A 25,121-nucleotide genomic window follows, 5' to 3' on the forward strand; every position below is an offset into this window, starting at 1 on the left:
AGTGAATTTTAACTAAAAACTAATAAAAATAAAATAAAAACTAACTAAAACATACTAAAAACATACTAAAAATAATGCCAAAAGTGTATAAATTATCCGCTTATCACAACACCAAACTTAAATTGTTGCTTGTCCCCAAGCAACAGAAAATCAAATAAGATAAAAAGAAGAGAATATGCAATGAATTCCAAAAACATCTATGAAGATCAGTATTAATTAGATGAGCGGGGCTTTTAGCTTATTGCCTCTGAATAGTTTTGGCATCTCACTCTATCCTTTGAAATTCAGAATGATTGGCTTCTATAGGAACTCAGAATCCAGATAGTGTTATTGATTCTCCTTGTTATGTATGATGATTCTTGAATACAACTACTTTATGAGTCTTGGCCGTGGCCCAAAGCACTCTGTCTTCCAGTATTACCACCGGATACATACATGCCACAGACACATAATTGGGTGAACCTTTTCAGATTGTGACTCAGCTTTGCTAGAGTCCCCAATTAGAGGTGTCCAGGATTCTTAAGCACACTCTTTTTGCCTTGGATCACAACTTCATTATTTTTTTTCCTTTTTTCTTTTTTCTTTCTTTTTTCGTTTTCTCTTTTCTTTTTTTTTTTGAATATTCACTGCTTTTTCTTGCTTCAAGAACCATTTTTATGATTTTTCAGATCCTCAGTAACATGTCTCCTTTTTCATCATTCTTTCAAGAGCCAACATTCATGAACAACAAATTCAAAAGACATATGCACTGTTCAAGCATACATTCAGAAGTCAAAGTATTGCCACCACATCAAAATAATTAATCTGTTATAAAATTCAAAATTCATGCAATTCTTCTCTTTTTCAATTAAGAACATTTTTTATTTAAGAAAGGTGATGGATTCATAGGACAGTCATAACTTTAAGGCATAGACACTAAGACACTAATGATCATAAGACACAAACATAGATAAACATAAGCATGAAAATTCGAAAAACAAGAAAATAAAGAACAAGGAAATTAAAGAACGGGTCCACCTTAGTGATGGCGGCTTGTTCTTCCTCTTGAAGATCTTATGGAGCGCTTGAGCTCCTTAATGTCTCTTCCTTGCCTTTGTTGTTCCTCTCTCATTATTCTTTGATCTTCTCTAATTTCATGGAGGAGGATGGAATGTTCTTGGTGCTCCACCCTTAGTTGTAGCATGTTGGAACTCAATTCTCCTAAAGAGGTGTTGATTTGCTCCCAATAGTTTTGTGGAGGAAAGTGCATCCCTTGAGGTATCTCAGGAATTTCGTGATGAGTGGGATCTTTTGTTTGCTCCATCCTTTTCTTAGTGATGGACTTGTCCTCATCAATGGGGATGTCTCCCTCTATGTCAATTCCAACTGAATAACAGAGGTGACAAATGAGATGAGGAAAGGCTAACCTTGCCAAGGTAGAGGACTTGTCCGCTGATGGGTGTTTTTGTGGAAAACGAATTTCCAAACACACAAAACTCACCGGCAAGTGTACCGGGTCACATCAAGTAGTAATAACTCACAAGAGTGAGGTCAATCCCACAGGAATTGATGGATCAATCAACTTTATTGGGTGATTAGTTTAGTCAAGCTAACATTTATGTGAATTGTGTGAAGTTGATCATCAGAAAGTAAAATTGCAATGAATTTAAAGTGCAAAAAGTAAAAATGGATAGAAACTTAAAGAGCAAGAATTGTAAATTAACGAAATCTTAAATGACAAGAAATGTAAATTGCAGGAAATGTAAAAGGGAGTGGGTGCAGGGAAATTAAATGAAAGCAGTAGATCAAAGCTTAGAACAATTGCAAGGAAATTAAATTGCAGGAAAAGTAAATTCAAGGTCACAGTAGCTTAAATGTAAATTGCAGAAGAACACAAGTGCAGGAAATTAAATTGGGAGCAATGAGATGCAACAAAGAGACATAGATCATTTCTCAAATCTCAAAGCGAAACTAACAATTTCAATGAAATAGTAAAAACAGAAAAGAAGCCAAGAGCTCACTTGCTCTCAAGATCAAAACAGAAAGGAAATTGAAGAGGAATGAAACAGAAAGTAAAATGCAGCTCAATTTCAATAGCTAAAGGAAAGTTGAAGATCTCAGGGCTGGAGGAGACTAGAAAACAAGTCTAGATCTCAATCCCTTCCTTGATCCAACAGAAAATAAGATGCAGGAAAATTAAAGATGAAAGCAATGAAGAAAACTTTGATTCAAATCACACTTCACTTGAAAGTTTGCAGAAGAAGAACAAGAGAAATCTTAGACCAAGAGGGAAACAGAATTCCTTCACTCTCAATCCAGATTCAAAACAGAAATGAAAACTAAGAGAGAGAGATCTCAAATCCTAATGCTCCCTAGTGGAGCTAGCCTTTCTAATGGAGCTCCTCTTTTTTGAAATGAGAGTGATGCCTTTATATAGGCTTTTTACAAAATGAAAATAAAATAAAATTGAAATTAAAAACAAATTCACAAAATGAAATTCCTAATCTAGCTTCTCTGTGTGCCTTTGAGTCATGTTGAGTAGGCTTTGCTTGCTTTGGATTTGAGGAGAAATGGGTTTGGTTGGCCTTGATTCAATTTGGTGAGGAATTGAATTAAATTGAATTTTGGTTGATTTTGGCCCATATGTTGCTCCCAGGAGGCTGCTCTGCTCTTGTGGAGGGCAGAGCAGTGAAACTTTGTGTGGGGATGCATGTTGTGTGCCAAGTGTGGGAGGGGCATCAGGATGCTGCCCTACCCTTATGGAGAGCAGGGCAGTGTTGTCATGGTGCGTCCAAGTTGTGCGCCCAAGCTCCCTTGTTGTGCGCCAAGGATGCCCGTGTCATGCATGCCCATGTGCGTGCCAAGGGGAGTTCCCAAATTCGAACCTTGGTGAAAGCATTTGGGGGAGCAATTTTCCTTGATTTTTCATGAAGAGAAGCACGACATTGCCCTGCTCTCCAAGAGGGCAGAGCAGAATAATGAGCGCTACTTTGCTTTGGAGTGAGGCTCCAGCTTCGAACCTTGGTGGAAGCACTTTGGTTTATTTTCGCTTATTTTTGGCCCTTAAAGATGCCTTTCACTCATGCCTCAATTGTACGCCAAATATGGATTGCCATATATCGTTGGAAAGCTCTGAATGTCAGCTTTCCAACGCCAAACTAATATAACCCTTTGAAGTAGGAATGGTCATGCTGTGAGCGCCCCAAATTTAACTTAGCGAAAATTTGCTTCAACCTCACTTTGCTTCATCACGATATTGCCCTGCCCTTGGCAAGAGCAGGGCAGTGTGCGTGCTGGTTGCTTCCTCCTTTGATTTGGTCATGGGCCACGCTTTTAAAAGTGTGACCTAAGGCTCCAAAGCGTGCTCAAACTTCAAAGTGTTCCCCAAAGCTCTTTTTTTCTCCTTTTTAGCTTTTTTTGTGCTTCTTTGCTTCTTTTTCTTCTTATTTCCTACAAGATTTATAAAATTAAAAGATCAAGAAAATATATCATTTAAGCACAAAAGCATTCAATATTTAAGCACAAATCATCAATTTCTTGTATGAAAAAGCATAGAAAAATAGGTATATGATGACATGTCATCACAACACTAAACTTAAACCTTGCTTGTCCCCAAGCAAGAAAAGAATCATGCAATAAAGATTGACAATCCAAGGTAAGAAGAATAGCAACTCAATGTTCATGGTTAGCTAGTTTTCTATGCATGCTTCAATCACAAAAGAAATGTAAATGATTGATGCTTCTATCTAGCTCATTTTATGAAATCTTTTTCTTATAATTCTTCCTTGAAACAAGCTTTTGATTTTTTTTTAGCTTCTCCTTTTGGGTGCTTTGCCCCATGAGTTAATAACAAAGCTATGACTTCTAAATGCTTTGTTTTCAAGTATTACCACTTGATACATAAGCACCACAAGCATTTAATTAGAGGACTTCATTAGGCTCATCATTTTTTTTTACTCTCTAATCATTGATGCTCAGAACCTTGAGCTTTGAGGGAGTTCTTTTGCACTTGAGCCTAGCCTTGACTTCTAAGTGTTTTGTTTTCAAGCATTTGGCTTGATACATAAACACCACAACCACTTAGCAAATAAATTGCCATTGGTACTCAGAGCCTTTAGCTTTCTCATTCTTTCCCTTTTTCTTTTCTTGCTTTAATTGTATTTGCTTCTTCAAGGTTTTCATGATTTCAAAAGATTTCACAAAATGTCCTAGATGAAAACTTCAATTAAATAAAATCCAATGCAATTGAGTAACAATCAATCATACTAGCTTTCCAATACTTGTATGCACATGCTAAATTCTTCTTTAATTCCTTGTTTGTTTATGATCATGATGCTTTTTTGCTTTTGAACTCACAGGATTCAAGTTGGTATTCATAATGGTACAGCACCTTGTTATAATTCAAAATTCAAGCTATGCTTTATTCATACACACATGTAAACAGAAAAGATGAAGACAATCATGCAATTTAAGTGATGAAAACAAATGAGAAGAAAAGGAACTCTACAACTTTGTAGTTCATCTTCATTTTTGTTGTCCTTTTTCCTCTATTCTTCCTCTTTCCCTTGCCAAACTCAGAATGCTTGCTCATCCTCAAGCAACAATTAGAACAATGGCTATGGGGCTAAGATGGATCATGAATGTCTTATACAATGAAATGTTAGTAGTACATGTGTTTTAAGCAAGCAAAATGAAAGATAACAATCAAGGCACCAGAGACAGAGACATTTTGATTGCAAACATAAGAAGGTGAGCACAATACATTGCATAAAAGATAAGTGGCACACCAAACTTAGTGTGACACTTTCACTTGGAACTGATGCAAGTATCTAGTAGATATGGGAACCAAATTTTTGTTACATAGCAACACCAAACTTAGAATGTAATCATATGTCAATTTATTTGAATACTAAGCAAATGAAACTGTTATATGTTAAGTACAATCACCAAGCCAAGAATCTGTCATGAATAAAGCTCTCTTGGTAATGTATTAACAAAAACAGTTGATAAAAGAAAACTTAAAAATAAAGAGGTGACTAAAATAAAGAGAATGCAAACGAACTATCAAAACAAAAGAAAAATAACAATGCAAAGGCAATATGATTATGCAGACAAGTGATGTTGCTGGATGAGTTGCATAGAAAAATAAGTGGCACACCAAACTTAGAATCTTAGTGTGACACTTTCATGTAGAATTGATGCAATTATCCAAAGGAGTTAAAAACAATTCGTTGCACGGCAACACCAAACTTAGAATGTAACCATATGCCAATTTATTGAAATTTAAACAAGGCAAGGAGAAGGAATGTTACCTACTGTTTACCTATTATTCACTTTCTTCCTCTTCTTCCAGTTTGTTAAGAGGAATGACTTCAAGGGAGGAGAAGTTTAAGCTATTATCCCCTGTCTTGGTCTCCTTTCAGCAAGCTTTCTTTTGAAATTGGCTTGATTGAGCTTGCTTGCTTGATCAGGGGGAGGATTGTTTGTAGTTGACCTTTTCTTGAATGTTGTCCTTGATATCTTGGTCACAATCCTCTTCTTGGTGTTTTTGTCAATTGCCTTCACTTCTTTGAATTCAAAACTTGGTTGCTGCGTGATTGTTGGAGTGATTTCTTCATCAAGAGCCTCTTGCATTGGTGGTTCCATGAGCTTTTCCTTCATGTACTTTTCTGCTTCAGTTGAGTGTGACTTCTCTTGAGTGTCTTCCTCTCTTTCTTCTTCATGATTTTCCATTAATGCCTCTGGGAGGGAATCTTTATGTTTCATTGTCACCTCAAGTGGCTCTTGTGAATGTAAAACCCTTAGCTCATGTCCCTTGATGAGCGGATAATTTATACGCTTTTTGGCATTGTTTTTAGTATGTTTTTAGTATGTTTTAATTAGTTTTTATTATATTTTTATTAGTTTTTAGTTAAAATTCACTTTTCTGGACTTTACTATGAGTTTGTGTATTTTTCTGTGATTTCAGGTATTTTCTGGCTGAAATTGAGGGTCCTGAGCAAAAATCTGATTTAGAGGCTGAAAAGGACTATAGATGCTGTTGGATTATGACCTCCCTGCACTCGAAGTAGATTTTCTGGAGCTACAGAAACCCAATTGGCGCGCTCTCAACGGCGTTGGAAAGTAGACATCCTGGGCTTTCCAGCAATGTATAATAGTCCATACTTTGTCCAAGATTTGATGGCCGAAACCGGCGTTGCAAATTAGCTTCAGAATTCCCAGCGTTTAACGCTGGAACCGGCATAAAAATTAGAGTTAAATGCCCAAACTGGCATAAAAGCTGGCGTTTAACTCCAGAAAAAGTCTCTACACATAGAAGCTTCAATGCTCAGCCCAAGCACACACTAAGTGGACCCGGAAGTGGATTTTTACGTCATTTACTCATTTATGTATACCCTAGGTTACTAGTTCACTGTTAATAGGATCTTTTGACATTGTATCTACACCTCATGACATTTTACACATTTCTCATTGTATCTTCTACAGCATGAGTCTCTAAACCCCATGGTTGGGGGTGAGGAGCTCTGCTGTCCCTTGATGGATTAATGCAATTACTACTGTTTTTCATTCAATCATGCTTGCTTCTATTCTAAGATATCACTTGTTCCTAAACCTGATGAATGTGATGATTCGTGACACTCATCATCATTCTCACCTATGAACGTGTGCCTGACAACCACCTCCGTTCTACCTTAGATTGAGTAGATATCTCTTGGATTCCTTAACCAGAATCTTCGTGGTATAAGCTAAAATTGATGGCGGCATTCAAGAGAATCCGGAAGGTCTAAACCTTGTCTGTGGTTTTCTGAGTAGGATTCAAGGATTGAATGACTGTGACGAGCTTCAAACTCCTGAAGGTTGGGCGTTAGTGACAGACGGAAAAGAATCACTGGATTCTATTCCGACCTGATTGAGAACCGACAGATGATTAGCCGTGCTGTGACAGAGCGCGTTGAACATTTTCACTGAGAGGATGGGAGGTAGCCATTGACAACGGTGAAACCTACATACAGCTTGCCATGGAAGGAGCCTTGCGTGTTTGAAGAAGAAGACAGTAGGAAAGCAGAGGTTCAGAAGACAGAGCATCTCCAAAACCTCAACCTGTTTTCCATTACTGCAAAACAAGTACTCATTTCATGTTCTTTTGCTTTTTACAATCAACCCTGATAATTATTGATATCCTGACTAAGAGTTACAAGATAACCATAGCTTGCTTCAAGCCGACAATCTCCGTGGGATCGACCCTTACTCACGTAAGGTATTACTTGGACGACCCAGTGCACTTGCTGGTTAGTTGTGCGGGATTGTAAGAGTGTGATTGCAATTTCGTGCACCAAGTTTTTGGCGCCGTTGCCGGGGATTGTTCGAGTTTGGACAACTGACGGTCTATCTTGTTGCTTAGATTAGGACTAGTTTGTTTTTGTTGGTTTAGAGTCTTTTATTTGAGTTTAGTTTCATATTTTAAGTTTGGTGTCAATTGCATGCTTTTGTTTTCTTTTAATTTTTTCGAATTTGCATGTTCTTAGTCCTGTCTTGTTCTTTAAAAATTCTAAGTTTGGTGTCTTCTTTGTGTTTTTCCTTTAAAATTTTCGAAAATTTGTGTTTGATTTTCTAAAAATTTTAAGTTTGGTGTCATTTTGTTGTTTTTCTCTTTCCTCATTTCAAAAATCAAATCTGTTTCAAAATAATTTTCAATCATATATTTTCAATTGCTAATTTCAAAATCTTTTTAATTAACTAATTGATTCAGTTTTCAATTTGCTTTGATCTTATTTTCTGTTAATTTTCGAAATTTTATTTATTTTCCATTTATTTTATTTTATTTTTTTCGGTCATTTTTAGTTAATAAATAAATAAATAAATAAATAAATAATCTACTTGCAATCCATATCATTTCCCTTTCTCCATCATGGACCTAAGTGGTATTGAGCAGTCCAGAAAGACTCTGGGGTCATATGCTAACCCCATTACAGCTGCATATGGGAGTAGCATCTGTATACCTCCCATTAAAGCAAGCAGCTTTGAGCTAAATCCTCAACTCATTATCATGGTGCAGTACAATTGCCAGTATTCTGGTCTTCCACAGGAAGAACCTACTGAGTTTCTGGCACAATTCTTACAAATTGCTGACACAGTACGTGATAAAGAGGTGGATCAGGATGTCTACAGATTATTACTGTTTCCATTTGCTGTAAAAGATCAAGCTAAGAGGTGGTTGAATAACTGGTGCACGAAATTGTGATCACTACTTTGTCCATATTCAAATAATCCCCGGTAATGGCTCCAAAGACTTGGTGCTCAATACCATAGCATTACACAACTTCGCACAACTAACCAGCAAGTGCACTGGGTCGTCCAAGTAATACCTTACGTGAGTAAGGGTCGATCCCACGGAGATTGTTGCTATGAAGCAAGCTATGGTCACCTTGTAAATCTCAGTCAGGCAGACTCAAATGGGTATAGTGATAAACGAATAAAGCATAAAGATAAAGATAGAGATACTTATGTATATCATTGGTGAGAGCTTCAGATAAGCGCATGAAGATGCCTTCCCTTCCGTCTCTCTGCTTTCCTACTGTCTTCATCCAATCCTTCTTACTCCTTTCCATGGCAAGCTCGTGTAGGGTTTCACCGTTGTCAATGGCTACCTCCCATCCTCTCAGTAAAAACGATTGCATATGCTCTGTCACAGCATAGCGGAATTCAGCTGTCGGTTCTCGGTCAGGCCGGAATAAAATCCATTGATCCTTTTGCGTCTGTCACTAACGCCCCGCCTGCTAGGAGTTTGAAGCACGTCACAGTCATTCAATCATTGAATCCTACTCAGAATACCACAGACAAGGTTAGACCTTCCGGATTCTCTTGAATGCCGCCATCAGTTCTTGCCTATACCACGAAGACTCCGGTTAAAGAATCCAAGAGATATTCACTAGAGCTTTGATTGCTTGTAGAACAAGAGTGGTTGTCAGTCACTTTGTTCATGAGTGAGAATGATGATGAGCGTCACGGATCATCACCTTCATCAAGTTGAAGAACAAGTGATATCTTGGACAAAGAACAAGCGGAATTGAATAGAAGAACAATAGTAATTGCATTAATACTCGAGGTACAGCAGAGCTCCACACCTTAATCTATGGTGTGTAGAAACTCCACCGTTGAAAATACATAAGAACAAAATCTAGGCATGGCCGAATGGCCAGCCTCCCAAAGAGGGTTCAATCATAAAAACATGATCAAAAGATCTCAGATTGAAAGATCTCTAAAAATACAATAGTAAAAGGTCCTACTTATAGAAAACTAGTAGCCTAAGGTGTACAAAGATGGGTAAATGACATAAAAATCCACTTCCGGGCCCACTTGGTGTGTGCTTGGGCTGAGCAAATGAAGCATTTTCGTGTAGAGACTCTCCTTGGAGTTAAACGCCAGCTTTTATGCCAGTTTGGGCGTTTAACTCCCATTTAGGTGCCAGTTCCGGCGTTTAACGCTGGAATTCCTGAGGGTGACTTTGAACGCCGGTTTGGGCCATCAAATCTTGGGCAAAGTATGGACTATCATATATTGCTGGAAAGCCCAGGATGTCTACTTTCCAACGCCGTTGAGAGCGCGCCAATTGGGCTTCTGTAGCTCCAGAAAATCCACTTCGAGTGCAGGGAGGTCAGAATCCAACAGCATCTGCAGTCCTTTTGAGTCTCTGGATCAGATTTTTGCTCAGATCCCTCAATTTCAGCCAGAAAATACCTGAAATTACAGAAAAACACACAAACTCATAGTAAAGTCCAGAAAAGTGAATTTTAACTAAAAACTAATAAAAATATACTAAAAACTAATTAGATCATACTAAAAACATACTAAAAACAATGCCAAAAAGTGTACAAATTATCCGCTCATCACAACACCAAACTTAAATTGTTGCTTGTCCCCAAGCAACTGAAGATCAAATAAGATAAAAAGAAGAGAATATGCAATGAACTCCAAAAACATCTATGAAGATCAGTATTAATTAGATGAGCGGGGCTTTTAGCTTTTTGCCTCTGAATAGTTTTGGCATCTCACTCTATCCTTTGGAATTCAGAATGATTGGCTTCTTTAGGAACTCAGAATCCAGATAGTGTTATTGATTCACCTAGTTAAGTATGATGATTCTTGAACACAGCTACTTTATGAGTCTTGGCCGTGGCCCAAAGCACTCTGTCTTCCAGTATTACCACCGGATACATACATGCCACAGACACATAATTGGGTGAACCTTTTTAGATTGTGACTCAGCTTTGCTAGAGTCCCCAACTAGAGGTGTCCAGGGTTCTTAAGCACACTCTTATTGCCTTGGATCACAACTTTATTTCTTTCTTTTTCTTTCTCCTTTTTTTTTTCGTTTGCTTCCTCCCTTTTTTTCGTTTTCTTCTTTTTTTTTTGTATTCGCTGCTTTTTCTTGCTTCAAGAATCATTTTTATGATTTTTCAGATCCTCAGTAACATGTCTCCTTTTTCATCATTCTTTCAAGAGCCAACATTCATGAACCACAAATTCAAAAGACATATGCACTGTTTAAGCATACATTCAGAAGACAAAAGTGTTGCCACCACTTCAAAATAATTAAACTGTTATAAAATTCAAAATTCATGCAATTCTTCTCCTTTTCAATTAAGAACATTGTTAATTTAAGAAAGGTGATGGATTCATAGGACATTCATAACTTTAAGGCATAGACACTAAGACACTAATGATCATAAGACACAAACATGGATAAACATAAAGCACAATTTTCGAAAAACAAGAAAACATAGAACAAGGAGATTAAAGAACGGGTCCACCTTAGTGATGGCAGCTTGTTCTTCCTCTTGAAGGTCTTATGGAGTGCTTGAGCTCCTCAATGTCTCTTCCTTGTCTTTGTTGCTCCTCTCTCATGATTCTTTGATCTTCTCTAATTTCATGGAGGAGAATGGAGTGCTCTTGGTGCTCCACCCTTAGTTGTCCCATGTTGGAACTCAATTCTCCTAGGGAGGTGTTTAGTTGCTCCCAATAGTCTTGTGGAGGAAAGTGCATCCCTTGAGGTATCTCAGGGATCTCATGATGAGAGGGGTCTCTTGTGTGCTCCATCCTTTTCTTGGTGATGGGCTTGTCCTCATCAATGGGGGTATCTCCTTCTATGTCAACTCCAACTGAATAACAGAGGTGACAAATGAGATGAGGAAAGGCTAGCCTTGCCAAGGTGGAAGACTTGTCCGCCACTTTATAGAGTTCTTGGGCTATAACCTCATGAACTTCCACTTCTTCTCCAATCATGATGCTATGAATCATGATGGCCCGGTCTAGAGTAACTTCGGACCGGTTGCTAGTGGGAATGATTGAGCGTTGGATAAACTCCAACCATCCTCTAGCTACGGGCTTGAGGTCATGCCTTCTCAGTTGAACCGGCTTGCCTCTTGAATCTCTCTTCCATTGTGCGCCCTCTTCACATATGACTGTGAGGACTTGGTCCAACCTTTGATCAAAGTTGACCCTTCTAGTGTAAGGATGTTCATCTCCTTGCATCATGGGCAAGTTGAGTGCTAACCTTACATTTTCCGGACTAAAATCCAAGTATTTCCCCTGAACCATAGTAAGATAATTCTTTGGATCCGGGTTCACACTTTGATCATGGTTCTTGGTGATCCATGCATTGGCATAGAACTCTTGAACCATCAAGATTCCGACTTGTTGAATGGGGTTGGTAAGCACTTCCCAACCTCTTCTTCGGATCTCATGGCGGATCTCCGGATATTCACCCTTTTTGAGTAAAAAGGGGACCTCGGGGATCACCTTCTTCAAGGCCACAACATCATAGAAGTGGTCTTGATGCACCCTTGAGATGAATCTATCCATCTCCCATGACTCGGAGGTGGAAGCTTTTGCCTTCCCTTTTCTCTTTCTAGAGGTTTCTCCGGCCTTGGATGCCATAAATGGTTATGGAAAAACGAAAAAGCAACGCTTTTACCACACCAAACTTAAAGGTTTGCTCGTCCTCGAGCAAAAGAAGGAAGAAGAGAGTAGAAGAAGAAGAAATGAGGAAGAAGGGAATGGCTTAGTGTATTCGGCCAAAGAGGGGGAGAAGTGTTTTTAAGGTTGTGTGAAAATGAAGGAGTGAAGAAGGGTTTATATAGGAGAGGGGGGAGATGTGGTTCGGCCATTATGGGTGGGTTTGGGAGGGAAAGTGGTTTGAATTTGAAGGGTGAGGTTGGTGGGGTTTTATGAAGGATGGATGTGAGTGGTGAAGAGAAAGATGGGATTTGATAGGTGAGGGGGTTTTGGGGAAGAGGTATTGAGGTGATTGGTGAATGGGGGAAGAAGAGAGAGAGTGGTGGTGGGGTAGGTGGGGATCCTGTGGGGTCCACAGATCCTGTGGTGTCAAGGAAAAGTCATCCCTGCACCAATTGGCACTCAAAATCATGTTTTGAGGCATTTCTGGCGTTAAACGCCGGGCTGGTGCCCATTCCTGGCGTTTAACGCCAGGTTCTTGCCCTTTTCTGGCATTTAACGCCAGTCTGGTGCCCCTTTCTGGCGTTAAACGCCCAGAATGGTGCCAGACTGGGCGTTAAACGCCCAACTGCTAGCCTTACTGGCGTTTAAACGACAGTGAATTCTTCCTCCAGGGTGTGCTATTTTTCTTCCTGTTTTTCATTCTGTTTTTGCTTTTTCAATGGATTTTGTGACTTCTTATGATCATCAACCTACAAAAAACATAAAATAACAAAAGAAAATATATAAAATATAATCATTGGGTTGCCTCCCAACAAGCGCTTCTTTAATGTCAGTAGCTTGACAGAGGACTCTCATGGAGCCTCACAGATACTCAGAGCAATGTTGGAACCTCCCAACACCAAACTTAGAGTTTGAATGTGGGGGTTCAACACCAAACTTAGAGTTTGGCTGTGGCCTCCCAACACCAAACTTAGAGTTTGACTGTGGGGGCTCTGTTTGTCTCTGATTTGAGAGAAGCTCTTCATGCTTCCTCTCCATGATGACAGAGGGATATCCTTGAGCCTTAAACACATAGGATTTTTCATTCACTTGAATGATCAGTTCACCTCCATCAACATCAATCACAGCCTTTGCTGTGGCTAGGAATGGTCTGCCAAGGATGATGGATTCATCCATGCACTTCCCAGTCTCCAGGACTATGAAATCAGTAGGGATGTAATGGTCTTCAACTTGCACCAAAATATTCTCTACAAGTCCATGAGCTTGTTTTCTTGAGTTGTCTGCCATCTCCAGTGAGATTCTTGCAGCTTGTACCTCAAAGATCCCTAGCTTCTCCATTACAGAGAGAGGCATGAGGTTTACAGTTGACCCTAAGTCACACAGAGCCTTCTTGAAGGTCATGGTGCCTGTTCATACCCTGACCGAGCTCCCCAAACTCGGTAAGTTCATAGAAAGGTCCGACCTCGACCCAAGGCCCACGCCTGAGGTCGGACCTCAGACAAATAAGCTAAGAAGGCCCATCAAAAGGAACGAAGCCCAAAAACCTAAAGGCCGAAACGGCCTAGGAAAGGCGGTTCCACAAAGATAGGGATAAAACCCCCAAAAGATAAGATAAGATAAGAAATCTTATCCAGGGAAGATCACGGCCAACTACTATAAATACACTAGAGCACCCAGGTATAACACACATTCTATATTCTACACATATCTGCTTGGACCCATGCTAACTTAAGCATCGGAGTGTCATTGCAGGTACAACCCCCAGCCGCTCAGCACACCAAGCTCGGGTCACGGAACCCCCACCTCGGGTCTTGCCAGACGACCGAGCTACACGTTTCAGGTAACCCTCGGAACATTGGCGCCGTTGCCGGGGACCTGGAAGTCATCCCTTTACCATGGCGGACGATCCTCTCAACAAAGACCACGCTGCTTCAGAACAAGAGGAGGAAGTTGACACCGGAGAACGACCGGACAGCCCTCTATCACCACGCTCTCCAGGAGGAAACAAACAGAATCGCCCAAAGACATCACTCCCAAACAAAGATCCACAAAATCCCGAAAGAGAAAAGAGCTCGGAAATTCTAGAAGCAGTCCGGGCACAACAAAACCGACTGAAACAACTCGAAGAGGACATAAAGAAGCAAAAGGAAACTGAACAAGATCTGAGAAGGGAGGCTCGCAAGCGCAGAGAATTAGAAGAAAAACTACGGAAAATAGAGGCCAACCTAAAAGATCGGACAGAACGCGACACCACCCCCGAAGGCAATCATGATCCCTTCACAAAAGAGATCATGAAGGAGAAGGTACCGCGAAACTTCAAACCACCCGATATGGATCTCTACGACGGCACCACCGATCCAAGTCACCACCTCAGCAACTTCAGAAGCAGAATGTACCTAGTCGACGCCTCCGACGCGATTCGGTGCAAAGCCTTCCCCACCACTCTCACCAAGTCAGCTATGAAGTGGTTCGATAAACTGCCACCCAGATCAATCACTAGCTTCAAAGACCTAACCAAAAAATTCCTAACAAGGTTCTCCATTCAAAAGGACAAGGCAAAACATGCCCCAGTCTACTCGGGATCAAACAAGGTAACCAAGAAACCCTCCGAGAATACATGGAGCGATTCAACAAAGCCTGCCTGGACATACAACACTTGCCCACTGAAGCGGCCATCATGGGACTAGCAAACGGCCTAAAAGAGGGACCGTTTAGCCAATCCCTATCCAAACGATACCCGACCTCCCTATACGAGGTGTAGGAGCGGGCAGAAAAATATATCAACATGGAGGAAACCTCCCAGCTAAGAGACTCTTCTAGGAAGGAATCAACCTACCCACTCCGAGATCGAGATCGGGAACAGAAGAAGAAAGAGGAACCCAGCTCGGACAAGCCACGGAAGTACCACAACTATACCCCCCTCCGAGTCTCCCTGGTAGACGTCTACAGAGAAGTATGCCACACCGAAAAAATTCCACCGCCCCGACCTCTAAAACACAAGAGAGCGGGGAGAGATCGCTCCGAATACTGTGAATATCACAAGCTCTATGGTCATTCTACCAACGACTGCCACGACCTAAAGAATGTTATAGAAAAGCTAGCCAGAGAAGGAAAGCTCGACAGATACATAGCAGAGAAAGGAGAAGAGACCAGGAAGAGAAGACGAGGAGACAATGAAGGTCGGGCCGAACAAGTCCCGCGAACCCCTGAAAGACACGTTCACATGATAAATGGAGGTTTTGCAGGCGGAGGGACATCCAGATCCTCGCGAAAAAGACACCTCAAAGAAGTCTATCATGTCCGAGAAGACAGTCCCCTGCCCGAGCTTCCCACTATCTCATTTACCCGAGAAGATGCTCAAGGGATAATACCCGGGCACGACGATCCAATGGTGATCACCGTTATTCTAGCAAACGCCAACTTACATCGAACCCTGATTGACCAGGGAAGCTCAGCAGATATCCTGTTCAAAGCGGCCTTCGACAAGCTCGGACTTGAAGAAAAAGAGCTAAAAGCCTATCCCACCGACCTATTTGGGCTAGGGGACACCCCGATCCATCCCTTAGGATACATCTCGCTACACACTACCTTTGGAAGAGGCGAGCAATCTAAAACATTAAGCATCGACTACATCGTAGTCGACGTCACTTCAGCATACAATGCCCTCATTGGGTGACCAACCTTAAACAGACTGGCAGCTATAGTCTCGACCCCACACCTCTGTATGAAGTTCCCTACCACAAAAGGAATCGCTACCCTAAAGGGCGACCAAAAACTAGCACGGCGATGCTACAACGAAAGCCTAAGCCTAAAAGGGAAAGAGATCAACACGATAGAACTCGGACGAGTTCAAGCCCGAGAAGATCTTCGGCCACAACCAGAGGGAGAGACCGAAAAAGTCCAGATTGGGAACACACCTGAAAAAATAACAAATGTAGGAGCAAACCTCGAAGCGGGCCTAAAAGAGGAACTCATAACCCTCTTAAGAGAGAATTCCGACCTCTTCGCCTGGAAAGCCTCCGACATGCCAGGCATAAGTCCCGACCTGATGTGCCATAAGCTATCAGTGTACCCGGGATCCCGACCTGTCCAACAAAGACGCCGGAAGCTCGGACCCGAGCGCATGCAGGCAATAGAAGAACAAGTACAAGCACTACTAGATGCAGGGTTCATTAAGGAGGTAAAATACCCCCTATGGCTCGCGAACGTGGTCCTAGTAAAAAAGCCCAACGGAAAATGGAGGATGTGCGTCGATTACACAGATCTCAACAAAGCCTGCCCCAAAGACCCATATCCACTACCAAACATCGACGCCTTAGTAGACGCAGCCTCCGGCTACAGATATCTCTCCTTCATGGACGCATACTCGGGATACAATCAAATCCCGATGTATGGACCCGACCAAGAAAAGACCTCGTTCATAACCCCAAGGGCAAATTACTGCTACGTAGTAATGCCCTTCGGGCTGAAAAACGCAGGGGCAACCTACCAGAGGCTAATGAACAAAGTGTTCTCGGAGCACATCGGATTACACCTGGAGGTGTACGTCGACGACATGTTAGTAAAGACACAAGAAGACAAGACCTTGCTGACCGACCTCACCAGTATCTTCGGTACTCTCAGAAAACACAATATGAGACTTAACCCGACAAAGTGCACCTTCGCCGCAGAGGCCGGAAAATTCTTAGGCTTCATGTTGACTCAAAGAGGCATCGAAGCAAACCCGGACAAGTGCCAGGCGATACTCAATATGAAAAGCCCGACGAGTGTCAAAGAAGTACAACAACTGAATGGAAGGCTAGCCGCCCTATCAAGATTCTTGGCAGGATCAGTAATAAAGTCACTGCCTCTCTACTCACTCCTAAAGAAAGGGAAACCCTTCTCATGGACCCCGGAGTGCGAAAAAGCCTTTCAAGAATTCAAGGAATTCCTCGGGCAGCCACCAATCCTAACCCGACCTGTAAAAGGGGAAGAGCTCGTACTATACCTCTCGGTCGGACATCGAGCAGTCGCTTCAGCATTAATACGAGAAAATGACCGAGGACAACACCCCATATACTTTGTAAGCAAGGCACTACAAGGGGCCGAATTAAACTATCAGAAAATAGAAAAATTCGCCTACGCCCTAGTATTCACAGCTCGGAGGCTCCGTCCCTACTTTCAGGCCCACACCATCAAAGTCCGGACAAACCAACCCATGAGACACATCCTACAAAAAACAGACCTGGCGGGACGAATCCTACAATGGGCGGTGGAACTGTCCGAGTACGACCTCCACTACGAAGCCCGGACTGCCATAAAATCTCAGTATCTAGCCGACTTCGTCGCAGAATACACTGAGACCCCTAGAACCCCACTCTCATGGAACCTGTATGTCGACGGGTCCTCAAACAAAACAAGAAGTGGAGCAGGGGTTATACTCGAAAGCGACCAAGGAACGCGGATAGAACTATCCCTAAAATTCGAGTTCCAGGCTTCGAACAACCAAGCCGAATACGAGGCCCTACTAGCGGGGCTAAAACTAGCCGAAGAGGTCGGAGCCCAGAAAATCACAATCTTCAGCGACTCCCAGGTCGTCACATCACAAGTAAATGGAAGCTACCAGGCCAAAGACCCAACTATGAAGAAATACCTGGACCAAACACAGGCACAATTGTGCCACTTTTCAGAAATACAAATCCAGCACATACCTCGGGAACAAAATGCCCGGGCAGACGCCCTCTCAAAGCTCGCGAGCACCAAACCCGGAGGCAACAATAGAAGTCTCCTCCAGGAGACCTTACAATCTCCCTCTGTGATAAGAGAGGAAGAAACGCTGAGTATATCCAACCAACAGCAAGGATGGATGACCCCCATACTCAATTACCTGAAGTCGGGAACTCTCCCCGCCGAAAGAAAGGAAGCTAAAAGACTCACGAAAGACGCCCAGAATTATACACTAATACACGACATGTTATACAGAAGAGGATTCTCAAACCCCCTCCTTAGGTGCGTCCCGACCTCAGAAACAAAGAGCGTCCTTGAAGAAGTCCACGGAGGCATGTGTGGGAACCATCTCGGAGCTCGGGCATTATCCAAGAAAATAGTCCGAGCCGGGTTCTACTGGCCGACCTTGCAAATAGACGCAACGGAATTTGTGAAAATATGCCCTCCCTGCCAAAAACACGCCAATTTTCACAAGGCACCACCAGAAGACCTCATCAGCATCACCGCACCATGGCCCTTCGCAAAATGGGGACTCGACCTACTCGGCCCATTCCCACATGGAGCGGGGCAAGTCCGATACCTCATAGTAGGGGTCGACTACTTCACAAAGTGGATCGAAGCTGAACCCTTAGCCACCATTACGGCTCAGAAAAGCCACAAATTCCTATACAAAAACATTGTCACAAGATTCGGAGTCCCCTACTCCATCATAACAGACAACGGGACACAGTTCACGGACACAAGTTTCCAGAACTTAGTGGCCGAACTAAAAATCAAACAGCAATTCACATCAGTCGAGCACCCACAAGCCAATGGACAAGCAGAGGCTGCAAATAAAGTCATCTTGGCCGGGTTAAAGCGAAGACTCCAAGAGGCCAAAGGGGCATGGGCCGAGGAGCTCCCCCAGGTGCTATGGGCATATCGGACAACCCCACACTCTACAACGGGAGAATCGCCATTCCGACTAGCTTACGGGATGGAGGCAATGATTCCTGTCAAAACAGATGAAGGGTCGCCCAGAATCATCTTCTACAACGAAGGAGGCAACCCACAGGCACAAAGGGACGAACTCGACCTCCTCCCCGAGGTCCGAGAAAGAGCCCGAATCCGAGAAGAAGCCCTAAAGCGACGAACGGCCCTCAGATACAATCAGAAGGTGATAAAGCGAAGCTTCTCCATTCACGACCTGATTCTAATCCGAAATGACATCGGAACACAAAAGTCGGGAGAAGGAAAGCTAGCTGCAAATTGGAAAGGACCCTACAAAGTAACAGAAGTCTTAGGAACAGGCTATTACAAGATATCCGACCTAGAAGGCAATGAGCTGCCCAGGGCCTGGCACGCCTGTAATCTAAGACGGTACTACAGCTAGAAAGATTTGACCCGAGGTGTACTCTTTTTCCCTACAAAGGGTTTTTTAATGAGACACCCGGTCAAGTAAGGCACCCGACCTAGTCAAGGGTAAACACTCTGTAAATATTCTTTCTTTTTAATACTAATCAAATTTTTCTATTTTCTTCTGTTCTTCCTCGAGACGAAACAAATCCTGAAAAAGTACCCCGCCAAGGCGCATTAATTTATGCTCGGCAAAACGCAAAAATCATTTGCCAAGAGACCACACAAGGTCGGCAAAGATAAAGCGACGAGGTTCAAATTAATGTGAGAAGTTATAAAGTAACTCTGAAAAGGCTCAAAAAGCCAAATAAAAAGAGATTACAAAAATAACTTAAAGGGCCGACCAGCAACAAGGTCGGACCCAACAAAGGAGGTACTCGAAACGTCCGAGGTCCGAGGAAAGGCCCGGACCAGAGAAGGAAGCCTTAAAACGGCGGAAAACCAAGATTTCGAAAACGCTTACTAAAAAGTTGCTTTACAAAAAACAACTAAAAAGTACAAGCGAAAGAACGAAATCGAAGGAAGTTTCAAAACGCTAGCTAAAAAGTTGTTATCCGAAAACAACTAAAAAGCACAAAAGCGAAAATAAGAAGTCAAAACGGTAGCTAAAAAGTTGTTATCCGAAAATAACTAAAAAGCACAAAAGCGAAAACAAGAAGTCAAAACGCTAGCTAAAAAGTTGTTATCCGAAAACAACTAAAAAGTACAAGCGAAAGAACGAAAGCAAAGGAAGTTTCAAGACGCTAGCTAAAAAGTTGTTATCCGAAAACAACTAAAAAGCACAAAAGCGGAAACAAAAAGTCAAAACGCGAACACCGCATAAATAAAGCTAAAAAGTTACTACAAAGTAGCTAATAAGCAAAAAGGTGTCCAAAAGCGTTCACAGTAACCATCCAAAAACAAAAAAAAAAAAGCCCACAGGTCGGGCAAAACACCAAAGATTACAGAGGATCAAGGTCCTTTCCAGACTCCGCATCAACAGAAGGCTGCGGAGCAAACATAGAAATCGGGACTGCATCGACGGCAACGTCACCCGGGTTTGAAACCCCCACACCAGATCCATCCCCGGCCAAAGAGGAAGTCGGGTTCTCAACAGGAACTTCGGGGTCGGACGCCGGAACCTCATCCTCGTTTGGAGCAGGAACAATCTTTCCCTCCACAACGACGTTATCCGTACTAAACAAGCTCAGATCTAGGTCGGGAGCAAGAACCCGAACCTGAGCCTTCAGATTTTCAAACATAGCATCCATACCCTTGGCCACATGACCTTCCAGCTCATAAAACTTGTCCTGCGCAGATTGCAACTCCTCCTTCGTCTCCACAAGCTCGGCATATAGCCGAGTATAATTCTCTGTGGCCGCCTTCGCCATCTCCTCAGATGTCTTCGCTGACGCCACAGCCGCAGTAGCCCTAGCTTTCTCTTTCTCCAAAGAAGCCTCCAGCTCAGTAATCCTGGCAGCCTTCAGTTGACTAATCTTATCAAGCTCGGACTGAGCCTTCTCAAGTCGGGAGCTAGTCGCCCCAAGAGGAGATTTCTTGAACTCCCGGGCAATAGCGGCATGAAGACTAGCCATCCGGACACAGCTCCGCGCCATATACTGAAAATGATGCTCCATAGACACATCATCAGTAGAAATAAAAGTCTGAGGGAGGATATGCTGCTCAATCCAACCAAGAGCATCAAAGTCCTTATCATTAAAACCGGCAAGCCCTTGAGAGGTCTTCTGCTTCTTGGGAGGAGGACCCGAGAACGGAGGAGGAGAAGAAGTAACAGGCCCAGAGGTCGGAGGATCCTGACTTATAGCTCGGAACTGAGGAGTCGGAATAGTCTTCGACCGAGTCTGAACACCCACAGTAGCCTTCTGTGGAGAAGATCGGGCAGAATCCTGCCCGGCCTCGATATTCCGAGCAGCAACCGACTTCTTCGTCCGACGAAGGAATTTCATGGAATCCGCCTGAGAAGACATCTCTGCAAAGAAATAAAGAAAAGGATTACAACAACAGAAATTCCACCAAAAACAGGCAATACAAAAATACTAAAAAAGATGAATTTCGGAAGAGGTCGGGAACTACCTAACTCGGAACGGAGAAGGCTTGGATCTCCCAACATTTTCTTCGTGTCCAAGTGAGGTGCCCGACCCCATAAACTGCTCACCACACCCACAAATGCCTGCTCCACCTCATCTAGACTCTCAAAGGTATACTTAACAGACACTACATTCTCCTGCCAACAAAGAGGAAAAGAAGGCTCCCCACTCTCATCTAGAAAGAAAGGTCGGACGTCTCCAATAGCCCGGACCTTGAAATAAAAGTTCTTAAAATCGTGAAAGGACTCATCATACAGGGTACAAAACTTTCTTCCCTGGTTAGCCCTAAAAGAGACCCAGGACACCTTCCCTCCACCCGACCCCGGCTTCGTCAACACAAACAAATAGGAAAAAAGAGAAATAGAGGGAGAGACACCCAAAAACTGACACAAAAGTTGGAACAGCTTTAAAAATGCCCAAGAATTTGGATGGAGCTGCGTAGGGGCAAGGTTACAAGACCACAACACCTCGGACTCCAGGTCGGTAAAAGGAAGTCGGACGCTCAGTTTAGAGAAAAAACAATCATAAGCGTAAAAGAAGAGCTTCTCGGAACTATCTAAAGGTGGGAAGCACACTCTCTCCTCGGAATCCGGGGCTACTAGCTCATAATCCCTCTCAGACTCTCTATCTTCACATATACTACATTGCCTACGAAACCTAGCTAAATACTCAGAATCTACCACAGAAGGGACTTTTAGAGGAACAGGATCTACCCAACCAAGACCACTCGGAATCTTGGTCGACATTGCTTGAAGAACCTTTCGAGACATAAAAATCTTGCCTACAAAGAAGAGTACAAACAGCAAAACAAAAATCACATAAAGGCAGACAGCAAAAACCCATTCAGCAAAAGCAAGAAACAAAGATCTTTTAGAAGAAAATACAGCAAACCCGGAGCAAAATACCAGAGAACAAAAAAGAGCCCCCCCCATGAACAAACAACAAAGCAATGGCGGCGCCTCTTTTCGGGGCAACCCAGGCATAGAGAAAAAGAAACAGACAAAGAGCCACACAAAAGAACAGAAAGCATACGTACACAAAAGAAAAAGAGACGAGAACGAACCTGGAAAGAAAGAGAACGACGAGTTCCGACAGCAAGGAGAAACAGGCGGCGCAGAAGAAACCCCCGAAAAACGCACAGAAAAAATCGGAGAAGAAGAACAAAGAGAAAGAAGGAGCGGTGCTCGAAGGAGAGATGGCGAAAACTCAGAAAACGGAAAAGGGAACAGAATAAACGAAGAAAATGAGGAAAGGGGCAAATAAATAATGCCTTCACAGAGCCCGAATGGAAATCGAGGAGAAACGGTAAAAAGCAATAAATGCTGAAACGGCCATTTTCGAATTTTGAAAAAACTACTATGCCCGAGCCCGACCTCCCAAGAAGGACGAACTCGGGCAGGGGCACTGTTCATACCCTGACCGAGCTCCCCAAACTCGGTAAGTTCATAGAAAGGTCCGACCTCGACCCAAGGCCCACGCCTGAGGTCGGACCTCGGACAAATAAGCTAAGAAGGCCCATCAAAAGGAACGAAGCCCAAAAACCTAAAGGCCGAAACGGCCTAGGAAAGGCGGTTCCACAAAGATAGGGATAAAACCCCCAAAAGATAAGATAAGATAAGAAATCTTATCCAGGGAAGATCACGGCCAACTACTATAAATACACTGGAGCACCCAGGTATAACACACATTCTATATTCTACACATATCTGCTTGGACCCATGCTAACTTAAGCATCGGAGTGTCATTGCAGGTACAACCCCCAGCCGCTCAGCACACCAAGCTCGGGTCACGGAACCCCCACCTCGGGTCTTGCCAGACGACCGAGCTACACGTTTCAGGTAACCCTCGGAACAGTGCCTATGGTACAAGGTATTGAAAACTTCCCAGGATCTTGTTTCTTTTGAGGTAATTTCTGCCTAGACAAGTCATCCAGTTCTTTGGTGAGCAAAGGAGGTTCATCCTCCCAAGACTCATTTCCAAATAACTTGTCATTTAGCTTCATGATTGCTCCAAGGTATTTAGCAACTTGCTCTTCAGTGACATACTCATCCTCTTCAGAGGAAGAATACTCATCAAAGCTCATGAAAGGCAGAAGTAAGTCCAATGGAATCTCTATGGTCTCATTTTGAGCCTCAGATTCCCATGGTTCCTCATTAGGAAACCCATTGGAGGTCAGTGCACGCCCATTGAGGTCTTCCTCAGTGGCGTCCTCTTCCTCTCTTTCCTCTCCAGATTCGGCCATGGTTATGGCTTTGCACTCTCCTTTTGGATTTTCTTCTGTATTGCTTGGAAGAGTACTTGGAGGGAGTTCAGTAATTTTCTTGCTCAGCTGTCCCACTTGTGCCTCCAAATTCCTAATGGAGGACCTTGTTTCAGTCATGAAACTTTGAGTGGTTTTGATTAGATCAGAGACCATGGTTGCTAAGTCAGAGGGGTTCTGCTTAGAATTCTCTGTCTGTTGCTGAGAAGATGATGGAAAAGGCTTGCCATTGCTAAACCTGTTTCTTCCACCATTATTGTTATTGAAACCTTGTTGAGGTTTCTCTTGATTCTTCCATGAGAAATTTGGGTGATTTCTCCATGAAGAATTATAGGTGTTTCCATAGGGTTCTCCTAGGTAATTCACCTCTTCCATTGAGGGATTCTCAGGATCATAAGCTTCTTCTTCAGATGAAGCATCCTTAGTACTGCCAGGTGCATTTTGCATTCCAGACAGACTTTGAGAAATCAAATTGACTTGTTGAGTCAATATCTTATTCTGAGCCAGTATGGCATTCAGAGCATCAATCTCAAGAACTCCTTTCTTCTGACTTGTCCCATTGTTCACAGGATTCCTTTCAGAAGTGTACATGAATTGGTTATTTGCAACCATCTCAATTAGTTCCTGAGCCTCTGTAGGCGTCTTCTTCAGATGAAGAGATCCTCCAGCAGAGCTATCCAAAGACATCTTGGATAGTTCAGATAGACCATCATAGAAAATACCTATGATGCTCCATTCAGAAAGCATGTCTGAGGGACATTTTCTGATTAATTGTTTGTATCTTTCCCAAGCTTCATAGAGGGATTCTCCATCCTTCTGTCTGAAGGTTTGGACTTCCACTCTAAGCTTACTCCATTTTTGAGGTGGAAAGAACTTTGCCAAGAAGGCATTGACTAGCTTTTCCCAAGAGTCCAGGCTATCTTTAGGTTGTGAGTCCAACCATATTCTAGCTCTGTCTCTTATAGCAAAAGGGAATAGCATCAGTCTGTAGACCTCAGGGTCAACCCCATTAGTCTTGACTGTGTCACAGATTTGCAAGAATTCAGCTAAGAACTGATGAGGATCTTCCATTGGAAGTCCATGGAACTTGCAATTCTGTTGCATTAGAGAAACTAATTGAGGCTTAAGCTCAAAGTTGTTTGCTCCAATGGCAGGGATAGAGATGCTTCTCCCATAGAAGTCGGGAGTAGGTGCAGTAAAGTCACCCAGCACCTTCCTTGCATTGTTGGCATTGTTGTTGTTTTCGGCTGCCATGGGTTCTTCTTCTTTGAAGAATTCAGTTAGGTCCTCTACAGAGAGTTGTGCCTTAACTTCTCTTAGCTTTCGCTTCAAGGTCCTTTCAGGTTCAGGGTCAGCTTCAACAAGAATGCCTTTGTCTCTGCTCCTGCTCATATGAAAGAGAAGAGAACAAGAAAATATGGAATCCTCTATATCACAGTTATAGAGATTCCTTGAGGTGTCAGAGGAAACGAAAAATAGAAGAAGGAAGTAGAAGAATTCGAACTTGATTAGATAGAGTTCGAGTTGTGCATTAAGAAGGAGTAGTACTCCATAAATAGAAGGATGTGGGAGGAAGGAAGAGAATTTTCGAAAATTAATTAGAAAGATGTCAAAAACATTTTAAAAATTGATTGATAATTTTCGAAAATTCAAAGTGGAAAAGAAATCAAGTGATTTTTGAAAAAGATTTTGAAATTAGAAGTTAAAAAGATTTGATTGAAAACTTATTTTGAAAA

The 25,121-nt window shown here is 42.6% G+C and overlaps 1 non-coding gene across 1 annotated transcript; it reads left to right on the forward strand.

Annotated features, from left to right (window-relative positions):
• The first annotated feature begins 24,126 nt into the window (after nucleotides 1-24,126).
• On the forward strand, nucleotides 24,127-24,234 carry LOC130952449 (small nucleolar RNA R71). The gene has a single exon (XR_009074629.1). It is a non-coding gene; the product is annotated as a small nucleolar RNA R71 (small nucleolar RNA).
• The last annotated feature ends 887 nt before the right edge of the window (nucleotides 24,235-25,121 follow it).

The sequence above is a fragment of the Arachis stenosperma genome, chromosome 9, assembly GCF_014773155.1.
Source record: "Arachis stenosperma cultivar V10309 chromosome 9, arast.V10309.gnm1.PFL2, whole genome shotgun sequence".
Lineage (NCBI taxonomy): Eukaryota > Viridiplantae > Streptophyta > Magnoliopsida > Fabales > Fabaceae > Arachis > Arachis stenosperma.